This window comes from Corvus kubaryi, unplaced genomic scaffold (assembly GCF_017639235.1).
Source record: "Corvus kubaryi isolate FWS band 111438036 unplaced genomic scaffold, C.kubaryi_AGA036_p1.0 37184, whole genome shotgun sequence".
NCBI lineage: Eukaryota > Metazoa > Chordata > Aves > Passeriformes > Corvidae > Corvus > Corvus kubaryi.
Genome location: NW_024581051.1, coordinates 177,808 through 200,472, shown reverse-complemented (window position 1 = coordinate 200,472; position 22,665 = coordinate 177,808). Strand labels below are relative to the sequence as shown.

The following is a 22,665-nucleotide window of genomic DNA, read 5'->3' as shown; positions in this document are numbered from 1 at the left end:
TGGAGAGGATTTGGGCAGTCAGAATCCCCATGGAAAGACCAAAAGAAGAACTCCACAGATCACCTGCTTGGGGCTGGGGATCATCAGGGCCTAGGTTTGCACTGAGAGCCACTCTTTGCACTTTGAAACCATAGCTGGACAGGAATTTAACGTGCTGTTAATATAAGCACTATGAGCCTCAGTGAGTAACAAATAAAGGAGCTGCAATGTGTACGAAAAGGACTGGATAAAATATTAAATGAAACCAGTGTGCCATGACAGCATAGCTGCAAAGACTGTTGTTTTCAAAGGCTGACAGGCATTTCTGTTTTATACACCAGAAAAAAAAAAGGAAGACATGTTCACATTAAATTATACCAGGCCCTAAGGAGATATAGTTCCTACCCAAAGGAGCAGGAGTTCTAAATAAACTTTCTTAACTGCAGAAGGAAAATTCCAATGATTCGTAAAAGAATAGTTCAAAGTGAGGAACTGCCCTAATGGTGATAGGATACCTTATTCTGATGGGTACATTCTTCTACTAAAATAGAAAAATTACTTCTTTATCTCAGATGCAAGCAAATATCATATTTTGAGATTTTTAACTAAATTACCTATTCTCTCACAGCATGTTGATAATGTATCCTCAAATTCAGCTGAACACATCCACCCATAACCAAAGAGAGATCTTTTTAATAAGGAACTTTAATTAAAATTAATGCTGTGGGTCATGAAAACCTAATCTGTTTTTAAAGAAAATTGTAATCTGATATGATGAACAGTATTTTTGCCCTTGCCTGTTCAACCACAAATGAATCTCAAATTATGGTGCACACTCCTTTAAATAACCCACTGGCACTGAAGCCAAGACACTATTCATTATTTTAAGAATCCAGCAGATAGGACAAAAATCCTACAGTAATGTTGAATACAGGTAATTGTAGTGAAAGTAGCTGAGGAGTTTCATTTAGCAAAGTTAGTGTGTCCAGAGACTTCACCAGCACCACTGCCAGGGGCTAGCAGGATCACCCCTCCATAGCCTAGGTCACAGGTGAAGCAGCTCCTATTTTATTTTGGGGCTCTGGTCACCTAAGTGCCCACATTGCATATGTTTTCATTTGCTGCTGGGCTTCAGACTAGGAAAACCAGCTCATTCTGTTGGTGACAAAGCCCAAACTTTTTTCTCTGAAAACCAGCAACAGTGCATATTAGTTAGCTAACTATATTAATTAGTAGCTCCTAAAAGGCATCCTTCAGTCTCAGCTCTCACCAGGCTGAAAGGAGCACAACTCCTCCTGTGTCTCACCCCACATCATGACAAGGGTGGCGCAAGTGTTATGTCCCAAGGTGAGATGTAGCTTTACAGGACTCCCAGTTCCTCCAAAGGAACTGAAAGCCACGTTTACCATTCCTCCTTCCCTGCAGCATTAAACGTTGACTCGATTAGGAAGTGTAAACATCATAGGTAAGATCCAAGTTGGTGTCAGCTGGAGTAGGCCCACATAAGACAGGGAAGAAGCTCTGCTGGCGTACATCAACTGAGCACCTGACCAAGCTTCCATAGCAGGGATGTACCTTCAGGTTCTTTTTCTCTCTTTCTCCTTTTCTCTCTCCTTCATTCTTTATTTCTTTTTCTTCCTTCCTTCCTTCTTTTCTTTCTTTCCTTCTTTCTTTCTTCCTCCTTTTCGCTCTTTTTGTCTCTTTCTTCCCCTTTCTCTATTTCTCTCTTTCTCTTCTTCTATTTTAATCTCTCTTTTCCTTGTTTCCTCTCTTTCCTCTTTTCTCTCTTTCTTTCCTCCTTGCTCTCTTTCTTTCTCTCTACACAACAGATACTTGGGTGTTTTCTGACTTCAGCGATGGCACTGCAGGAATTGCCACTGCAAATCAGAAGAACAGTGTACCAAGTCCACTCCCCTTTCCCGACAGCTGTCAACACCAGGTGTTGGTGAGAGCAAGGAAGGAGGCACGCTCAGCAGTTCCTACCAGGCTGAGGAGCGCTCAGTTGTGAACACAGCGAAGAGAGAGGATGCAGACCCCTCGCACACAGATAGATTATTTCAGCTCTCTGGAAACCTTACTTTTATTAGGTAAGTACCTGATTTGATTTTGGATTTTACTAATTCTGTCTGTTAATTCTATTCTTAGAGTTCTCTACCAAACTGAAATCCATATTAGTGTTTCCTGTACATATGCACTGTGAAAGTAATGATCAAATTAATATTTTAAAATACCTTCATGTCTTTATTTTTTAAGAAGAGATGCTGAACTGATCTCTAAACCATACTTGACTATATAAAGATGATAAACTGACCTCTAAACCATACTCGACTGCATGTATCTGTAGTACTTCACCTTGCATACACCTTCTCTTCAAACCTTAAGCAATATTGTCATCTCTACTTTTCTTTCTTATGAAAGGCTCTTTATTCCCTTACTACAATTCTTCTTTTTTTCCCATTTATCTTATACTCTAATTGAGATTCTCCTTATTGAACTACCTAATCCCAGTTCTTTCTCTTGATTTTTTTTAGTTGTATTTTTTAAAAATCCCCCAAAAATTACATGAAAGTGAGGGTAATGCAGAGGCTGTTACACTCTGGAGCAATTTATGTGGCTTGAACAAGTTAGTATTTTCTGAGAATACACTTTAAAGCGGCTAAATTTCATGGGAAAATTGAAAGAACTTAATTGCATCGGAGTACATATTTAATAGCACAAAACTGTTTAATAGTTTTGGTCTTAGAAATTATTGAAGTGTTACATCACTTTTAGATACCAGCAATTTTTTTAACTTCTTGTTCATAAAAAAATGCAATGTCAAGTCTAACAGTTTGGAAAAGATTGGGGAATGCTGATTATATCTGGGAAACGGTTTGGAAAATTTGTTTTCCAAAGAAAACTCTGACGCTGAGTTTGACTAAATTATTTTTAAAGAGACATCAAACCAACACTTTGCATTCATTGTGAAGGCAACTGTGCTTTCATTTTTCCTGTCCAGTGAAAGAATTTAGAAAGCATTAATTCACACATTTCTAGTCTTTTTACTCCAGTCTAATAAGCACTTAATTTGAGAAAAACTACATTAAGACAACAAAAAGCAAATTAGTAATTCCTACACTATGGATTGCAGATGATTCAGAAGGATATGGAAAGTGGTGTCCAGACAGTGCTTTTAGATAAAAGCATGCTGACAAAATAGTTCCTCTCTTTCACTCCCACAGCATTTTTGTAGGGCCCTTTAGTAAGAAGAAAAATCCTTGAGAAGAATCCTTGAGTTCCCCCCAAAACACCTGTGTTGACAAAGAGAGAAGTTTTCATGTCAGCATTATCACCAGAGTGCTTTTTGCACTCCTCGGGCTCTCATGACTTTCCCAGTAATAGGAAAGCTCACCACCACCTCAAGGGATAATGAAAGACCACCATGGCCACTTGAAGAGTTAGACTGGGTAATCTCCTGAGAAAAGGACAGCTTGTGTTTGAACCTTTTCATCCTAGGAAAGCAGCATGATTTTTCAGTGTTTTCATCATTATCATCACATTATACCCATGCTTAGATGTGCTGCAGGGGAAAGAGCCCACAGCAGGGGAGCCAATGAAGGAGAAGAGCCAAAGTCTCTCCTTCATCTCCTTGCCTGTCGTGGTCACCTGCACCCCAGGGCAGGCATGTCAGACTGACCCAGGTGGTGTCTGCTGCTGAGCTGCACCCAAATTTCAGAGAAGCCCAAAACCTTCCCTCCACAAGGCCTTTGTTTAGGAGACAGTGGTGAGGGTTTCTTAGCTGCAGGAACACCCAAACAATAAGGCTGTCTAATGCACAGACAGTATATTTAATTTCCCATGGGAGTGTTGCTGCTTAAGGGAGCATTGTACAGGCAGATACGGCAGAGGTATTGCCAAGGCTTATTTCATTTAATTACAGTGCCTCATTACTGACAAACATCCATTTCAGTCCATGAAAGGTGTAGGCTATTTTATAGAGGGCCTCGTGGCTCCTATTTATTTTCTCCTGAGTTTGATCTTGCTAGCTATTTGAACTAGATGCCGTCAGGCAGCAAGAAATGCTTATTAGAGTATAATGAAGGAGGAAGCTCAAGGAGGAGGTGGAAAATTTCTGAAACAGAACCTTAGCTGAACAGGAAAACTGAAACAGTAAATTGTGCAAGGCGTAGATGTATCTGTCTCTATATACACGTGTTGTAGACAGACATGACCTATATATACGGTCAGATTCCATAGTTAAACATAACTTATTTCTACGATTTCCTACATCAGAGCTGGGTTTTCTTAAAGCACTTTGTCTTTGCAAGACCACTGGGTGTTCACAGTGGTCTTTTTCTTCTTTTCACAAAGGGACCATGTCACTGGGTGAAACTTAAAATTAGGGGTAGGAGAACTCTTCCAAGGAGTCATGAGCCTTAGTCACTGCACTACATTCCCTGATTTACTGCCATGCTTGTTTCTGATCACTGATGAATGATCATGCAGTTCACAGTGTCATTGTTCAAAACCATTTCAGGATAAAATGTGTACCTATAATTTTACTCACTCTATCGTTCCCTATGGGTCTTGTGGGGCAATGAAAATTCCGGGTTTGTGAATATCAGCTTGCCCCCAGCCATGCTCAAACACTGTGCTCGCGCTCCCAAGACCACAACAGAGGTCCAGCTGAACTGACCAAAGCTCCTGAGGATGACAAACCCTGGTCTGCCACATGTTAAGATTTTCTGCCTCTTCTGCTCAACAAGATGGAAGCAAAAAAATTAAGCACTGCAGGACAGTGAAAAAATAAAACCACACCTATGGCCAAGCTGCACCCTAGAGGTGATACGAGAAGGCCTTCTGTCAGATGTGCTATTAGTAAAGAGGAGAATAAATGTTGGAAGGAGTGTTTTGGATTTAGCAAAGTGTAATTAAAAGCAGGAGGTTGCAGTACTAGCAGCAATGCCATGAGTCTCTCCAGCAAATTGCTTGTGTGTACACAGGGAGCTAATGAAGTAGTCCATGTTTTGTCACTGTCAGCAGAGGCGGGCAATGGAGGAATAATCTGGGGAACAGAATTAAGCTGAGTGGGGTGAACAGGTTTTGTACAACAAGTAAGGATTTCAGGAGAGTATTTGGTATGTCACATGAGTTTTACTGAAAGCTGTAGGTGAGCAGGTTTGAGCATACATATGGCAAGGTAGGTTAAAACTAGCTGAAAGTGATTAAACAGGATGTTTTGCAGACCTAGCAGGATAGGCCCAGAGAAGCTGGAAGAGAGAGGAGGAAGCAGCCAGTAGCCAGGAGCAGGCACTGCTCACAGCAGCATGCACGAGTGCCACTGACCTGTGTCCTGTTTGGGTGCACACAGCCACAGACACTGGAAAGGGAACACCACGGTGTCTGAGGGAGCCAAGGATGCCTAGGAAAGCAAGTGACTGATCCAGATCAGCTATCAGGGCAGAGGGAATGACTAGGACCTCTCTGGTATCAGTGAGCACAGCTGAGACTGGGGAGAGGAGGAAACAAGGAAGCCCCCCTGAACTACAAAATTCCCTGCAGCCTTTCCATTACAGCTGATTTTCTCTTGGCTGTGTGGGAAATCCCTGTGTCCTGTGTTGAGAGAATGTGAAAGCAATTTTCCACATTTGGATTTCAGACCTGGCATACAAGACAGCGTCCTGGTCTCTGTATCGCTAGCATTGGAGATGTGAGAAAAATCTCTGCTTCCAACAGGTTTTGCTCAATACACAGAGGAGCTCTGCAATCCCTGGCACTGCTCTTTTGCAGGTGTTTCATGGCATGCACCTCACACCACAGCACCTCAGGGATTATCTCAGAGTGGATGTAAAACACCTACTTCTCTGATGGCAGCTGATGCCTTTCTTCTTACACACCTTTTATGTCCTAACAGGCCACCTAACACTACATCTTCTGTCTCTCTCCAGTTACAAGGTGTGTGTCCTGCTGATGGACACAGCTCACCTTTTGCATGTCATTGTGTGAGACAGCAAAGTCTGAAGCAAACAAGGGCAAGTTTCTCATGTGGGAGCAGAGCGATGTAGGGGTTAAGCAAGGTGTTGGGTTTAAAATCAGCGCTCAGAACAGGACTCCAGATTTGGCTAGAACTCAGGGGAAAAAAGAGAGTTTATGCCCTGTAGAAGAAGGGGCAGGCAACTGAGGAGAACTACAAAGATATTGGAAGATTATGCATAAGAAGGACCAAAGCTGAACTAGAATTTAATCTGGCTACTGCTATAAAAGACAATAAAACATGTTTCTATAAATATATCAGCAACAAAAGGAGGGCTAAGGAGAATCTCCATCCTTTACTGGATGGGGGGGAAACATAGTGAAAAAGGATGAGAAAAGGGCTGAGGTACTTAATGACTTCTTTGCCTCAGTCTTTAATAGTGAGGACTACCCAATTGTCCAAAGGGTACCCAGCCCCTTGAACTGGAAGACAGTGATGGGGAGCAGAATGAAGCCCCCATAATTCAAGGGGAAATGGTCAGTGACCTGTTACACCACTCAGAAATGCAGAAGTCTGCGGGGTCAGATGGGATCCACACAAGAGTACTTAGGTAGCTGGCGGAACTGCTCACCAAGCCACGTTCCGTCATTCACCAGCAGTCTTGTCTTACCAGGGAAGTCACAGTTGACTGGAAGTTAGCAAATGTGATGCCCATCGACAAGAAGGGTCATAAGGACACGTCTGTTTGTCAGTCTGACCTCAGTGCCTGGGGGCATTCTGGAGCAGAACAACTTGAGTGCATGTACAGGACAACCAGGAGATCAGGCTCAGCCAGTATGGATTTATGGAAGGCAAGTCCTGCCTGACCAACCTGATCTCCTTTTATTACAGGGTGACCCACTTAGCGGGTGAGGGAAAGGCTGTGGATGTATTTACCTGGACTTTAGTAAAGTGTTTGACACTGTCTCCCACAACATTCTCCTGGAGAAACTGGCTGCTCATGCCTGGATGGGTGCATTCTTCTCTGGGTAAAAGAGGCTGAGGCTGCGCCCAGAGAGTGATGGGGAGTGGAGTCCCATCCAGCTGGTGGCCGGTCACAAGTGGTGTTCCCCAGGGCTCTGTGTTGGGCCCAGTCCAGTTTAATACCTTTATCAACAACCTGGACAAGGGAATCTAGGGCAGCAGCAGTCGCTTTCCAGAGAACAACAGGTTTTCTGGCAGTGGAGGATAAACTGTATGTCAGCCACCCCAGCGTACAGGGTGAAGCTGAAGATGGGAGCCTTTCCTTTTATCCTGGGGAAGCAGAGGTACAGGGGGCACTGGGAGGAGTTGGGGCTCCTCTCAAACAGCACTGGGGAGCAAACCTACAACCAGCAGACACCTACAGGGGTATTTCACCCTAGCAGCTTGTGCAGTGCTTTCCTGAAAGTCAGAAGCAGATGTACTTGCCTCCCCCTTTTCCTGGCTTGCTGGCAAGTTTTGGATGGGCTCTGCCCTGGCAAATCCATTACTCACAGTCAGCAGAAAGCTTTCAACTACACAAACAAGATGCCCTGCTCTCTGAGTCATTAGCACCACCAACTTTAGGAGTTGAGTAAGTCATTAGTTTCTTCCAGAAATATCATTTTCCCTTGGTAGCTTTCCAGGCTAAGGTTGCCAAAGCCTTCCTGGATGGTACAGGTAATACCTTTTCTCTTTTATGTTCATGTTAAGTTCCCAGGACAAGCTGTTAGCCAGATATGTCTCCCTGGGCATGACACTAGTCAGCAGGACCGAAACTTGCTCAGATTCTATTCCCTCCCTCAAACCTCTAATCCTCAGGGGAAAAAAAAAAAAAAAGCTGTTGTCCAATTTACAGCATATTTTCTCCTCCCTAAACAGCTGGAACATCAAGTCCTTCTGCAAAACTCACACCATTACAAACCAGTGACACATAATTAAATAACAGTTCCAGCAAACAGGCCCATAGAGTATTTGTCCTCTTCACTGATTGGGCAGGTTTAAAGATCCCTGTCCTTTTTAAAAGGTCAAACACAGAAATATGTGAAAGGACCTGCAAAACACAGTGTTTTGGTAAGATGGCCCATTCTTAGTGGTCTTAAAACACTGACACTATTTTTTTAATGACTGTCCCCAAACAGTTGTCTTGGCCTTAGATAAGACGGTTACAGTGGGAGAACTCGATTCACTTTCTTGTTACATTTTTAATCGGTATTTGACAAATTGACTTTTAAAATCCTTTCCTTTCACTCATCACAATCCTTCCCTTCTCTACTTCTTCCTATTAACACTGTCTTGTAAAAACTCAGGGCTGACCTTGGCTTTTGAAACCAAAGGCAGGACTCTTGTGATCAGGCATTCACCAATAGACAAGAAAAAAATACTGAATGTCAGTGTTCAAATACTCCTCCTAAGGAAACATTGCTGTTTCCCAGTTAAAAGAGCCCATGGCCACATGTGGGTCATACCTGGCTTCCACTACAGTTGGTGGGAATTAATTTTCCCAAATATCTTCATTGGCCCTGGTTCTGCAATAACTGGATTTCATTTTATTTCCATGGATATGAGGAATTACCCCAAGTGACTTGCAAGAGATTGGAAAATAAGCTCATGTAGTATAAAAAGTTGGAAATTCATGCATTCTGAGGACTGTTCTTCACACGAAATTTCATCCCAAATGCCAGTCCAAACCTGCCATTACAGTTTGTTACATAAATGACATTTAAGAGTGTGAGCACTAATGGGAAAGTTACAGTCACATTAAAGCACAGTACTTACAGTCACATTCACTTTCTCACCAAAAGAACCTAAAGCATGTTTTAAACAGACATACCACTGTTTCCTCTCATCATATATTTAATTAGAACAGATAAATCAAATTACTTCCTTTGCCTGTACAGCATAAAATCCCTGTGTAATTACAGATGAGAAGGCCATCCTGCAGGCTATTTTGTGGCATTATAAATGTGCTGATTCACCTGATCTTGAGCCAAGCTGCACTTTAATCTTCCGAGTCTTGTTTTAGTTTGAGGAACAGCCAAACACACCCAGTTGGGCAGTAGAGATTAGGTTTCCCACTATTCAGTAAAACAGACAAATAAAGTAATTACTTTTCTGACATAGGTTTGGGGTTTTTTTGATAGTAAACTATTGTAATCCATAAGATCCATAAGAATTTAATGAAAACAGAGAAGAGGGGAGGGGGCAGGGCAGATTGATAGGCAATTTCTATTATGCATTTGTTAATTAACAGGCACAGAACTTTTCTTTGGGTCAGGAAACACTGTTGCTTTAGTTGCTACACAGTGTCCCCACTGCCCTCAGTACAAAGTGACCCTGATCTACAGTAGTACAAATAACAGTGACAGCAGGCATAGGGACAATGATGATGATTGTCATGATGATAATAACTTTCAGCTGTGACTGCAAACAGTGTCCCAAGGAGTACTGTCCAACAGACTTGATCCTGGTTTCAAATGCCCATCACAAATCCAGACAGAAGAGCTGCAGAGACTAAGTCATGATACAGCTGGCTTTCTGGAACAACACGAGCTGTGGACTCTTGTTCAGCAGCTGAGATCTTTGATTCCCATCTGTGCTTCAGTAATCGTCTGTCCCTGGCAGAAGCATCCAGCTTTGGCCTGGGGACTCCAGGTGCTGGAGACTTTCTCAACTCCTCCCATTTCAGCAGCTAATTGTGCCCAGTGCTAAACCCAGCCAGCTTCACATGTGAGAAACTATATCTTGTCCCGCCTTTATCTGTCAGATGAAAGAAGCCCACAGTTTCACGTATCCTCCCCTCCCCTCCACATAAGCACTCAGACTCTGGATTCCCTCTTCCCTTTCTCTGCAATTAGTTAAATGTACTGTGCCCATCAGCCTCCCCTTCCCCAAATCACTGCTCTCTCCCAGCTCTTTGCAGTTGGCCCCAGCCCAGCGGCAGGCACAGATGGCAAGGGGATTTGTCATGGCTATGCCCTCCTCTCCCATCCCACACTCCTGGTGCTCAGCTTTCTGTGGCCCCCAAATATGTCCCCTTGGGCAAGGCACCTTTGACATGGATGCCCTTTGGTACAAGCCTCCTGAGCACCCACAGAAGTGATACAGGCTCCTTGATCCAGGCCTTCTCACTACTTGATTGCTCCTATCACAACAAAGGTGCCAGAGTGTGCTATTTTCCCTCTGGCCCCCCTTAGCTGTTAATTCCTATTCCTCTGATTTTTGTACCATCTGCAATTGTGTCCTCAGTCAGCCATAATCCTCTGTTTCTTCCAAATCACTGGCGAATTCCAGACAGGCTTTTCATGTGACTCATTCCCCATGAAACATATTTTACCAAAATCTCCCATGGATTGGTAATTCCCCATTAACACTTTTTGATTCCTTCAGGCCTTCATTTGAATCAGCAGATGACTTCTTGACCACTGTCTTTTAGGCAGCAACTGCAACAGGAACAGAGTCAATCCCCCAGGGGTTAAGAGCATTCTTCTTTACCCAAAAATATTTTTTTCCCTTTTAATCAGAGATTGAATCTTGGAATCCAGTCTTTTCTAGCAAATGTTCTTCAGCAGAAGATGGTGTAGATGTGAGTGCATGGGGTCAGCAAGTTTGCATTGTACTTGGGTGAACCATCTTCATGGATGTCCTTGCTGTGCGTTCTACAAAGAAATTTTGGGTAGCCTGGGGGTGGCTCCAACAGGGTGGTGCTTTAGAGTGAAGCCACAGCAGCCTTTGCAGGCAGACTTTATTCCATTTTCTATAGAAAATAGATATATTCTTATATCCAGAAACTGTCCCAAGTCTTCAAATGATCAGTTCTATGGTTTTGCTTCTTATTTTAGTGAAGTTCACATTTTTTTTGTTTTCATGGTCAGACACAAGCCTCAACCATAGTAGAAAAGCAGTGAAACTCATAATGAAGTCCAGGTTGAACAAAACAAATCAAAAGTATCAGAAAGAGTAATCAAAAAGAAAATGTTTATATTTATGGATTATATTGCCTTTTGCTGCTTAAAGGAAGGGACAGACTAGAAATTACTAGGGTTCATTAAATCTTCTTATTATCCTGCATATTCAGTGGTGAACACTGAAGAATTGCAGTTTCAACTTATGCCAGGGGACTGGATGTCTTCCAGACTCACTCACAGGACCAAGGTGAGCACCGACTTTCTAGCCAATGTAGTCATTGTCACTCTACATCTTTTAGAGGTCCAGAGAAGAAAGTGAACTGGAGCTTCCCTGGGAGATAGAGCAGAACATCATGCAATTTCAGAATTGGCAGATGGTGAAGGCTCCCTTTGCTTCTGCTGAAGGCTTGCTAACCACACAGTTGTACTACAGAATGGGCACAGAGGATGCAGAGTATAAAGCGTTAATACAAGGCAAACATGAGAGTATTTGTGGACAGTGCCATAACAGGGAGACAAAGGAAGGCAAAACCAAACCCGAAATTCTCTGCAGCACACAGAGGCCACTCAGTCTTGGGAGCAACTGGACAGTGAATGGTGAATGAATATGTAACCATCACATTTCTGCAGGTTTCTGGCCTGAAGACCTACAGTCTATATCCTCATTTCCTCAATGAACAACTTTCTCCTCTGGCCATGACCTCACATTTGAGATACAAGTTGCCACCATTTCAGTGTTCCTAAACCTATAATGAATCACAAGCAAACATCACAGACAGGAACACATCCTGTAATGCCTGGTTGTTGAAGAGATAAAGAAAGCACTTTCTTTGCCAGTACCCCATGCATGTCGGAACTCAGTAATAGAATGTTTTGATCTACCAGCCTGCTGTGTTGACATACTGAAACAAAAAGTGCTTCCACTCAGCCAAAACCACATATCTTGGCAATCTGCAGCCTGAAAGACAACAAAGACGTAGTCTAAAAACTTGGCAACTGTCCTGGCACGCTACACCTTGGGATTAGCGAGTCAGTCACGCTATGCTGGCTCTGGTTTTACCATAATGCAATAACAGGATGGGAAATACTGGAGTGTTGGTCCTCAACAAATCATCTCTGCTGGCTTTCAGGAGCTGCTTCAGAAGCAAGGTAAATCCCTGAGCTAGGAAGTTACGTTCCTTCCCATAATCCCCTCCTGGTGAATGAAAGGTGTTAAATGAAGGAAAATACTTACTGCATACTGCAACTCCCTTTCTCTTATTTGCCCGTTCTCTACTGCAGGTGTTTTCTAAGACCTGAACCATTGCACCATGAATACAACACTTGCACATCTTTTTTTAAGCACTAACAAACACATTAAGAGGTCAGATACCACATTCAGCCAGGCATCCTGGAGGCAGATTACCAGAGGTCTCTGTGTTGGTGAAAAGACACTGCACTGGCATGTTTCTAGTGGGACACTAGGCTGGAGGAGAGCAAAGGAGAGAAAATGAGAACAACTTTGGGCTATTAGGACAGGCTAGGGCAATTTCCAGCAGGAGGCATTCATCAAATATAATGTCTTGTGGATGGACTGCAACACCCAAATTAAAAAGCCATCATGCTAATTGCATAGACAAGGAACTAGTAAACCCCTGGGTTAATTGTATAAACTTTAACACAATGCTGAAAACACTGGAGCCATGATAATCACTGCCACTTCAGGATCTGGCCTTACTCTGCAGAATGATGTCTGTGAAAACATTAAATCAGTGTTTGAGGACTTTAGAAAATATATAGAATCTACTGTAAAAGTCTTATAAACCAATGAATTTCACCTCTTTGGGCTAAAACCAGTGCATAAATGGTGTGCCATTTAAATAGTGCTGTTAGATGCAAAAATCGGTTGTTTCACTGCAGATGGAAAAAGAAAAGAAGAATTTATAGGAAAATCAGGTAAGTAAACATGATGTATACCAGACAAAATAACAGAAACGTTCTGAAGATCACATCTAGTAAGCATATGGATAAATACAGTACATTGATGAAAAGTTGTAGGGTTTCTGCAAAGTGAAGTCATATGTCACAAACTTCCTAGACTCATCTGAAGGTAACAAATGTGCAAACAAATCAGATGTCTTTCTATAGCTGGGTTTGTAGAGAGCGTTTGAAGCGGGTCACTCACAGGAGACTCTTAAAGAAATTAAACTGATCTAGAAAATGAGAGAAAAAGAGACTTTTCAAGTGGAAAAAGACTGTTAGAAGTTAAGGATTAACAGTGGAAATAATGTGGTGAATGTAAAGATACATGTCTTCTGACTGTCTTTTCTCCCACACCGAAAGTATACTCACACCTTCCTCCCCTCACCTTGAAAATTTGGATCAGTCAGCCACAATTTTTTTTCCTTTATTTTTCCTTTTGAAAAACAAGGTTCTGTTCATAACTTGAGAATTTAGTACTGTAGATATTTTCCCTTTAAGAGGGAAACACTGGCACCACTGAAGAAGGGAGGCAGCAAGAATGCCCATTCTGTTGACAGAAGATGAGATATGGTGCCTGTGTTTGGCAAGGACTTGGTGAACAGTAAACCAGTGATCCTACACTCAATATCAGCAAGAGTTCTTGAACAAGCAACTATAAAATCAGTTTGTAATTACTTAGAAGACTTCAGCAAGACTGAAAATAATCAGCATGGTGATCTGAAGAGCAGTCTCTGACTTGGTGGATAAGTCAGAAGCATTAGATCCAGATATTTCTTGACTTCAGTAAGGTTTTTAGTAGCACCACATGATACTCACAAAAGCAAGTTAATGGACATTGGTATAAACATAATGCACCCATCTGGTTGGAAATACAGTTTGAAGGATCACACCTCAGGAATTTGGTGTCTATTTTTATATGTGCTCCTGCAAGGGCCTTTCCTGAACAAAGTTGTAATCAACATTTTAGTGAACAGCTGAGAGGGCAGAGAAGAGTGGGCTGAAATGTGAGACACCATGCTGGAAGGTTTGTGAACCATCAAGGACTAGAATTCATACTAACTGTGTGGAATCAAAAAGATCAAAAACCAAACAAGAATGACATTGAGAAATGACAGTGCATGTGCAATACTTGAGAAAGAAAAATCAAGCATGCAAATAAGTGCTTAGTTAAAAAGGGAGGCTGGGGTTTGAGGCTGATTCTAAGCAGAATATGAAGTAATAATTTAATGCTGTTAACTCATCTCAGCTGTACTAATGGCAGCATCATACATATCTCACAGGAGATAATGACAGCTTTCTTCTCTTTCCCAGAAACTACCTCAAATGCCACATTGTGTTTGGTTACAAAAGACGTGGAGAAACTGAAGAGAGAGTGTCTGGATTACGAGATGTTGAAGCATTGACTATGAGAGAAGATTGTCCTCGCTTACCCCAGGCACAGGCAGGTTTGGGGAGGGTGATTAGATAGCAGTCTTCTGATGGATTGCTCTAAAGGTTATTTGAGAGAGGACTGTGATAAACTTGTCTTCACAGTTACTCAGAGAAAATAAAAGGAAATTATATCAATTTGCAGCAAAGAAGATTTAATTTATACATTTGGAAAAACCCAACCTTTTTGACTGGAGCCCTGAAATAGCAGAATAGACTCATTAGGCATGTTGAAAGTTTGCAGAAACCCACTGGACAAACCGTTTTAGGCAATGCCTAAATGCAGTTCCTCCTTTCTCGATGAAAGGACTTTACATAGATCTTCTCTGAGGGCTCTTCCAAACACCATCTTCTTAGTCTACAGTTTCATTTTTAGGTAGTGAATCTTTGAAGTTACATATATATAAATTCACCAGGTTTTATTCACACTGAGAATTAGTCAACTTTATATCCAGTACTAGCTGGCCTACATGTTGCATGCTTCACTGATTTGTGTATGACTGTTATGATATCTGCTGTTCTCAGCTCAGCCAAAGAACGTGCTGACCTTATAGGCTTCACCAATAATTTTTCTACCATCCAGCAGTAAATGAGGAAACAAGTATGAAAGGTGATGATTCCACAGTACCTGCTGTCCATGCTGTAATACTGCCTACAGGCTATAACTGAAAATCCACCGAATGAGTACAGCCCGTGTGAATCATGGTTACGAGGCGTTCAGTACATTTACAGCTCCGTGCACCCCTATAAAATCCCATCTTGGTTGCCAAGAACATATCTCTAAGATTTAAAGGTTTTGGGTTTTTTTTAACTACTGAGGGGAAACAATAGTCTGACAAAAATTAATTCATAGGTGTGAAGTTTTGCTCGATATTTTGTAAAAACTTGTAAGAAACCTGTTGATACACTGTGTGGCATCTTTATAGATGCTGAATATGCTGAATACAAGTAGGAAACAGATGTCTTCTAAGTGAAAAGATAAATTCTAATCTCAGTCATTACATGCTAACTTTTTCTCTTTCCTCATGTTAATCTGTTCTTCAATTTTTAATTTTCTGTTTTAAGCAATACTGCTTTTGTTACTGATTGGATTGCCACAGTATATTTTGTCAAAGTCAGGTCGGTTTTTTTCCCCAGAAGTAAATGTGAAGTTCTCATTTAGTGAAAATATAACCTTACAGTATAAAAGAAAGCTTCTTAGGTTTTTAGACCATTTACCTTTCCTAATGACCATCTGTACACAGGCTGTGTGTCAACTACCACCATCAGTATTTATTCACTCAACACAGACTTTCTGGTTTTCTTCACAGGCCAGGCTTTGTAGAATAGGCACAGAGGTATTACCTGTAGTATCTCTGCTTGTCCTGTGTCAGATCTCATAAAAAATGGAACATCACCTCATTCACAGACCCTAAGCACTGGCCACAGTTAGGAGGTGGCATCCAGAGAATGAAGTGCTGCTCTCACATGAGCATACAGTAATAGAAGGAAGAAAAAACCTAAGATTGAAGGAAAACTATTTAAAGTATCTTTCAGATAAAAACTGACATGCATTCTAGAATTAGAGGATGCAAAAACACAAGAAGGGCACAAAACTAGAGTGATAATAATGCGTAAACAATCAGTAATGTATGGTAAATTCATTTCTTTCATTGCTTGCCTGATTGTCCTAGAGCAGAAATCTTCCACCAAAGTATAGTGTTGATCATGTCAGTCAGGCCTGGCCTAACACCTCTTTGATTTAATGTGCTATAGGAGACAGCAACAGCAATTTTCAGCTGACTGCTGTGGAAATATAGCTATTTTTCATACAGATGTGTTCAGAGGTGAAATTTATGAGTTTAAGTGGAACAGATCTGAAACTCAATGGTTTTTTGTGGCATAAAATCTTCTGCCTCATTTTGGCTACACTTGCCATTTGGAGATTTTGTATTTATCCCAGCCTGTAAACTAGAGCAACATTAGTGAGTGTGAACCTGAGAGAACCGTCCAAGCAGCAAGGGTTGTCATGAAAACCCAGACAATCACATTTTGAGCAGTCCTGCTTTATTTTGTCAATTTTTGGCTAAAGAGATCAGGCGGGAAGCTAAAAACCTGATGGTCTCATGCCCTCTTGTCTGCAGCCACTTTCCAGAGGAGAGGAACTGTGTTTGAATTTCAGTTTCATCGTGCAGCCTCCAACACACAAGCTATCAGCCAGTTCAGCAGTTGTGCAAATACATTCTTGTCCATTAAACATCTACAGAGCTGTGTGTTATGAACGAGTAATACTATTTTATTGCTGGGTTCATTCAGGACTTGGCATGAGTGTCTTTGTGAGTTATTTTTGTGCCATTTTTTTCTCTTGAAAATGTCTGAAATAGTTTTAATGTTTTAGGATGTTCTGCCTTTGAATGGAACATATTTTAAGATACTCATACTGTGGAAATCTGCTATATGTCCTACAGCCCCAAATAAGGTACTCAAAAAGAGGAAAAGATGAGCAGAGATGGCTTTGACCTGTCCTTATACCTTTTGGATGCAGTGTTGCTCCAGCAGTCCAAGTCAATCCTCACAGGCACTGCAAGTTGCCCTAGGTCTTGCAAAGAGCAGCATTTCTGGACTGAAGTGCCTCTAGATGATTTTACCACCTCCTGGTGACCAGTAAAGCCAGTCCTGTTTCTGGCATGTTGCTCATGGCCGTGTTTGGGAGAGTTTATTAGACAACTCTTCCTTGCCATCTTAATTCCTGACCTGAAGCATCACCCCTCTTCATTTTCAAACCTGTAAAACCCCTTTCATAAATCTCTGCCCCTCTTACCCAGAGCACACATTCTTCAGCTTCTGGGTAATACAACTGTGAAGGTGAGTATTTTGGTCCAGTATACATAACTGTATGGCAAAATTATATTCATATCCTGACAGATGATTGGAGTAAAAAAGGTGTTGTCTTTTGAACAGCCTGCAATGTCAGAGATGTATCCACAAGATCATCTGATTGTGTTTCTCATAGTGGACCAAGTTTTTGATCACGTGCTTTCTTCTTTTTTAACTTACAATCTTCATGAAAGATACTGGAAAGCAATTTTAACGCCTGTACTAATCATCTGTGAGAACTGAGGAACAGTACAATGGCAGCAGAGATAAGCAATGGGAAGAAAGTAAATCAATAGGCTTACTCTGCTATGCGAATTTAAATATTTACATTTGTGGGATTAATGCCTAATTGACACGACTAAGAAAAATATTGGCTTTCTTTTGGGAAAATTCCATTCATATACATGGTTCATGAAAGGAAGAAATCTGGGAATATGTGATGCTGGAAGAGATGTGAAAAATGAGGACTGGTGTAGAGGTGCAAGCTGAATATGAAATTGCAAATCAAGCTGCCACAGTGGGGGGAACCTCATAATGGAGCAGAAGATGGATATTCCTGTGCTTTGCTGAGCTAACAGCATGGGCTGTAGCCTGGGCAGAAAGGCAGCAACAGTTAAATTCTGCAGTGATTACAAGTTTATAGTTCTACTTAGTCTGTTTAAACGTGGTAGGTTCCTGGATATACACCTTATTATGCCTCAACCAGGTGATTGTCAACCCTGTTCCTGTAATGGCAACTTTTTTTAACCTGGTAACACCTTACACAAGATGAGTAGTCTCAGCTGGTCCCTCTTAACTAGAAAAGCCTCACTGATGCCTGATGCTGCAGCTATGGACTTAGTCTGGCAATTTGTCATACAAGTACAGTTTTGCAAACAAATTCATTCAAATACACTAATTATGATGATATTTGTCCTCTTAACAATTTCCAGGGGTAATACTTAAAGTCATTGATTGTGGCTGGATGGGTAAGAGAGGATCACTTCATGGTCTCCTGCCGACAGTGCAGATGAGAGCTGAGGAGCAAAGACACTGCTTTCCTCATCCACCCCCTGTGTCTGCACTTGTTCTTTGTAAGGTTGAAAAGCTTTTTACAATGAATGATTCCAGTGACATGACTAGTAAGAAATCTGGGCCTTGGATGCAGAATTGAAGCAGAGAAATGAGAAGGAGTTAAAGAAACAGCAAGAGGGACTTCCGTGGCTGTACTTGTTTTTCTTGGATAGACTTTGGACTGTTCACCTTGTCTCTCAGAAATTATTCAGTGAACCGGTGACTCCATGGCGTTTATTATTTTAATTACCATCAAACCATGCAGATGAAATTTACTGGATAATAAATCTGTAGACAGATGTACTCTGAATATTGTCATGCGCAATTGTAAATTTGGGAAAAGAACAAGATTTTACTTACCACATTTAATTGGGCACAGAACAGAAAGGCTCAGGAATTTATAGCCAATACTTTCATCCACTAAAAACATGAGATTTTTCCAATTTGTAAATTATTGGCTTAATTTAATTCAAATTGTGTCAGCAGGCGCACCTTGGAGTCATTATTGTTTGTAGAGCTTGACCCTTTTGAGGGATGTCCAGAGGAGGGAAGAGCAGAAGTTGGGAGGAGCACAGAATTATTTGTACGCCACAAATAATTAAAAGATATAGGGAACTGAGTGTGTTGGATAAAACCTATTGAGTCCTGTTTTCTTCCAGCTGGTGGCCAGTGTAGGAAGCATATTAGAAGCACAGAAAGTAAGGATTCCACATCAGCATGGGTCGTAAAATACAAGTGAAACTGCCAAAGGCCTTAGACACTGTTTTCCTGCCAAAGGCCCTTAGGGACTGACCTTAGGCAGCTGTTTTCCTGCTCACAGTTACAGGGAGAGGCTGCTCTATGTGGCCATCTCTTTGCTGTACCCTGATTTTACAAAATACAAAGGCTCTTGAGAGGAATGAACTTCGAACTAGTCATTTGCAGAATTAATTTGTTTTCTCCCCTTCAACAAATGGCATCAGCCCTGCTTGTGTGAGAGGAAAAGCCAGCAGTAACAATGCACAGCCATGAGTGGCAATCCCAGCCTCCAAATAAGTGTGGATCTGCAAAGCCTTCTTCAGGGGGCTGGCAGAGAGAGAAACGGAGAGTGCAGATGTTGCATGGGAAGGGTCTGTGACAGGTGGCCCCACACTCCAAATTTCTTTAACTTTTTAAAATTTTCAATAAAAATCCCTTTGACCCTGGCATTTTCTATACAGACAGAAATTATTCTCAATGTGCAGTGTTTAGAGTATAATACCAATTACAGGCCCATTTGAATGCTCACAGGAAGTAGCTTCATTATTCATCCTGTTGTCAGCTTCTTTCTGATAATATGTGATAGAAGTAACTATTAATACTTGCAGTGTGGCAAAATGGGAAAGTAAATACCTAAGAAAGCAGTGGTTCTGACAGCAGGCAGCCTCCTCAGAAATGACATATTCTATGATTTTGATGCAACATGTCCTGGCGATCAAGACTGCCTTCAACAGCTGAAAGCACTGTGTCATTAACTGAGCTACATAATGTCAATAACCTTAAATATAAAGACCTAAATCCCTTGCTTTATCCAATGCCCTGCAAGACACCAAACAGAGCTGGACTCTACCCTTGGCAAAGGACTGGCAAAAGCACTGTGTTTTTCACAGGCACCTTTAATCCCAGCAGGCAGAGCTCAAGAAATACTGCAGGGGATTGCTTCCCAGCTTACTTTGGTATTGGCCTTCCCGCCAGTCACGCTTCGCTGGGTCTTGCTGCGCGTTCTCAGCAGCAGAGATGCATCATTATGCACCCAAAAAAACAAAGAGAGCTCAGATTGCTTCAAAGGACGTGGGATCTGCAGCCCAGGCTGAGGGGGGACTGACAAAGAGTGAGGAAAAGTCAGGCTTCAGTAACTTTTAATGACAGCTCTCGTTAAGATTAAAAAACAGCTCAGCCATTGTCCTGTGATTCAGTCTGAAGGGGTGCCCATCACCCTTGTGCTGCAGGTTGCAGCACCACGAAGGAGGTTATTATCCTCAAAATTAATCATTCGGAGCCACAGCAACAGGAGTGCAATGCTGAGATACAAAAGTCACTGCTGTCCGCCAGACTGGAGACTGACTGCTGCCAATGCAGCCATCCCACCTTTTTGCAGGATCCTGTCTCACCCATCAAACTGCATTTTTGTTCCAAGTGGGAAGAAGCAGGTTGTTTCAGCAAAGTCTGTCTTCGTCTCCTTTCCCAGGCCCCCTGATCAGCCCCTGGAGTGACTGGTGCAGATGGACACTTACAAATAGCAGTGGCTGGAAAAATAGCAAATAAATTACCATCCTTCATTTGTCCCATTTCTTAGTATTTATTTGGCTAACAGAAAGGAAAGTGTAACATTTTAGAAAGCTCTTATCATCCTTTCCTGCTTTTACTGGAAATAAAGACTATGGAAGCAAAAATCTGTGGTCAGGATTTGTAGGAGTCAATGCATTCGCAAGCTTTTGAAACTCTCCAGAAATGCCATATACTTAACCTATTTCCTCATCAGTCCCACATGAGCCCTTGGATATCTTTTTGGCTTTAAGAGCATTGTGTCTTCCAACATCACAGACAAAATCTATCCAAGTCTTAGTACACTGGCCACATCTTCTGTGATCCTCTACTGAGGATAAACTCTTTTCATCACTCACCTCTCAGTAACTTTCCTGTGTCAAGAATGGACTACGTTCTCATTAGATGAGTGAGACAAAGTGAAAATCCAGCTGTTGATGTTTCTTTTCTTCTGAGAAAGAAATAATATTTATTTACTATGATTTGTGCTACACTAGGTCCTGAAAGCCCCAGAGGAGACACAAGCCCTGGAATGATATGGGCTACACATGAGATATGGCTACACATCCTGAAAGTTTACAGTCTAAAATAAGAAGACAAACAACTCTGATGTTATTGCAGACAAAGAATATCGCATATCATGAAATTAAACAGTCCCAGTGGGAGAGAGATTTGCTTGGATCTGTGGGTAAGACTGACAGAAATTCATCCCCTGAGTGTAACAGAATAAAATATGAGCTTAGAACAACATCTATTACCATACATTTAATAATTTAAATGATGTATACTTCATCTGTGCCTCAATTAACATCAGGCTAGCCCATCTATTTCAGTGCTTGGATATCTTCTCTACTGTCTGGCTTTCTGCTGTACTACTGACAGAGTAATGTTTCATTATAAATTCCTGTTTCTCAGGAATTTTTTATTCTGTAAAATAGCTCTTTGTAGCAGTTATCTTGAACTCACAATAGCTTCACATTAAGAATTCAGAGGTATCATATGACTGTTATTTTAACATCATCTGGATATTCAGTTCCACAGAATTATGAAATGAAATTATGAGAAGGGGTTTAGAGAATTTACATGTAAGACATTTCACAGTCATTAGCAACATCAGCAAAGCCCTGTTGGACCAACACAGGAAGGCAGAAAGAAATGCTCCTATTTTTCTAGTGTTCTGGAGTGGTTTTCCCATTTGTTGACTCTAGACATTTTTTCAAGTGAAACCTAGTTCCAGGAGCATGGGAAATCGCCCTAGATTTACATTAATACACTGTGGAGGACAAAAACCTGATCCTACACAATAAATCATTTTCCATTTCATTTCAGTATGCAACCACATGACAGCACACTGGGGAAAATGGAAATGTAATGGTATCGCAGCTGCTCATGGGCACAACAGCAGGAGGACAAACCCAAGATAATACTGAGTTCAGAAGTTCAGATCCAGCACAGGGTTATAAAAACTGAATTACAACCATTGCTGGACTCGAATCCTTGGAGCAACTACTCCCCCGACACACACACACAGTGTCTTGTGTCCTACAGCAGAATTACTGGGGTGCTTAAAATGACAACTTTCAAGTGTGAGTATTTCTGCACTTCCCTTGCTATCTTCAGTAATTTCTCAGAAGACCCATGACCTTGTTCTTTCTCTGATAATTATGGGAGTTGCAAACCACACAGAACACCATTTTTTAAATGCTTTTAAATCCTATTTTTTAGCACAATGGAAATGTCATGGCAATAGCATGATGCATGCACACATATTAAAAGCTTTTTTGCAGGAATAAAAAGGTCTACAAAGTGAACGTACTTCTCAGTGTATGTAAAAACCTATTGGATTTTAATGCCTCAGGGTGTGAAAAATCATCATTTAACCCAAAGTTCTCACCATGTTTGGATGGAAGCATCACTCCTAAACCAAAATCGCTACCAGGTATGCTGGAAGAGTGGGAAGGAGAGAAATGCTGTGGAGAATGCACAGGGTCCAGCTCCCCCATAAACTCATGCACCATCACTGGCTGACAAACAGACTGTCCCAAAAGCACCACCTCAGACAGGGTAAGGCTTTGTAATGGTTTTCACACTGCTAAAGATATTTGTAGGAAATGGTGCTCCCTCGGCCTGATGCTCACCAGCTCCTTCACCCACCCTCCACAGTTCAGAGCAAGCAGAGCCATAACAAGAATATTCCCTGATTTTTGCTTTAATCACTGATCCCGAGTTTCTTTGATGTTTTAA

General features: G+C 41.5%; 1 long non-coding RNA gene across 1 annotated transcript in view; it reads left to right on the top strand.

Annotated features, from left to right (window-relative positions):
- The first annotated feature begins 1,843 nt into the window (after window positions 1–1,843).
- The window catches only part of LOC121661624, a 41,332-nt gene continuing 20,510 nt past the window's right edge, over window positions 1,844–22,665 (top strand). Inside the window, exon 1 of the long non-coding RNA XR_006015053.1 lies at window positions 1,844–2,066. This is a non-coding gene — a long non-coding RNA (uncharacterized LOC121661624). The remainder of the gene's footprint in view (window positions 2,067–22,665) is intronic.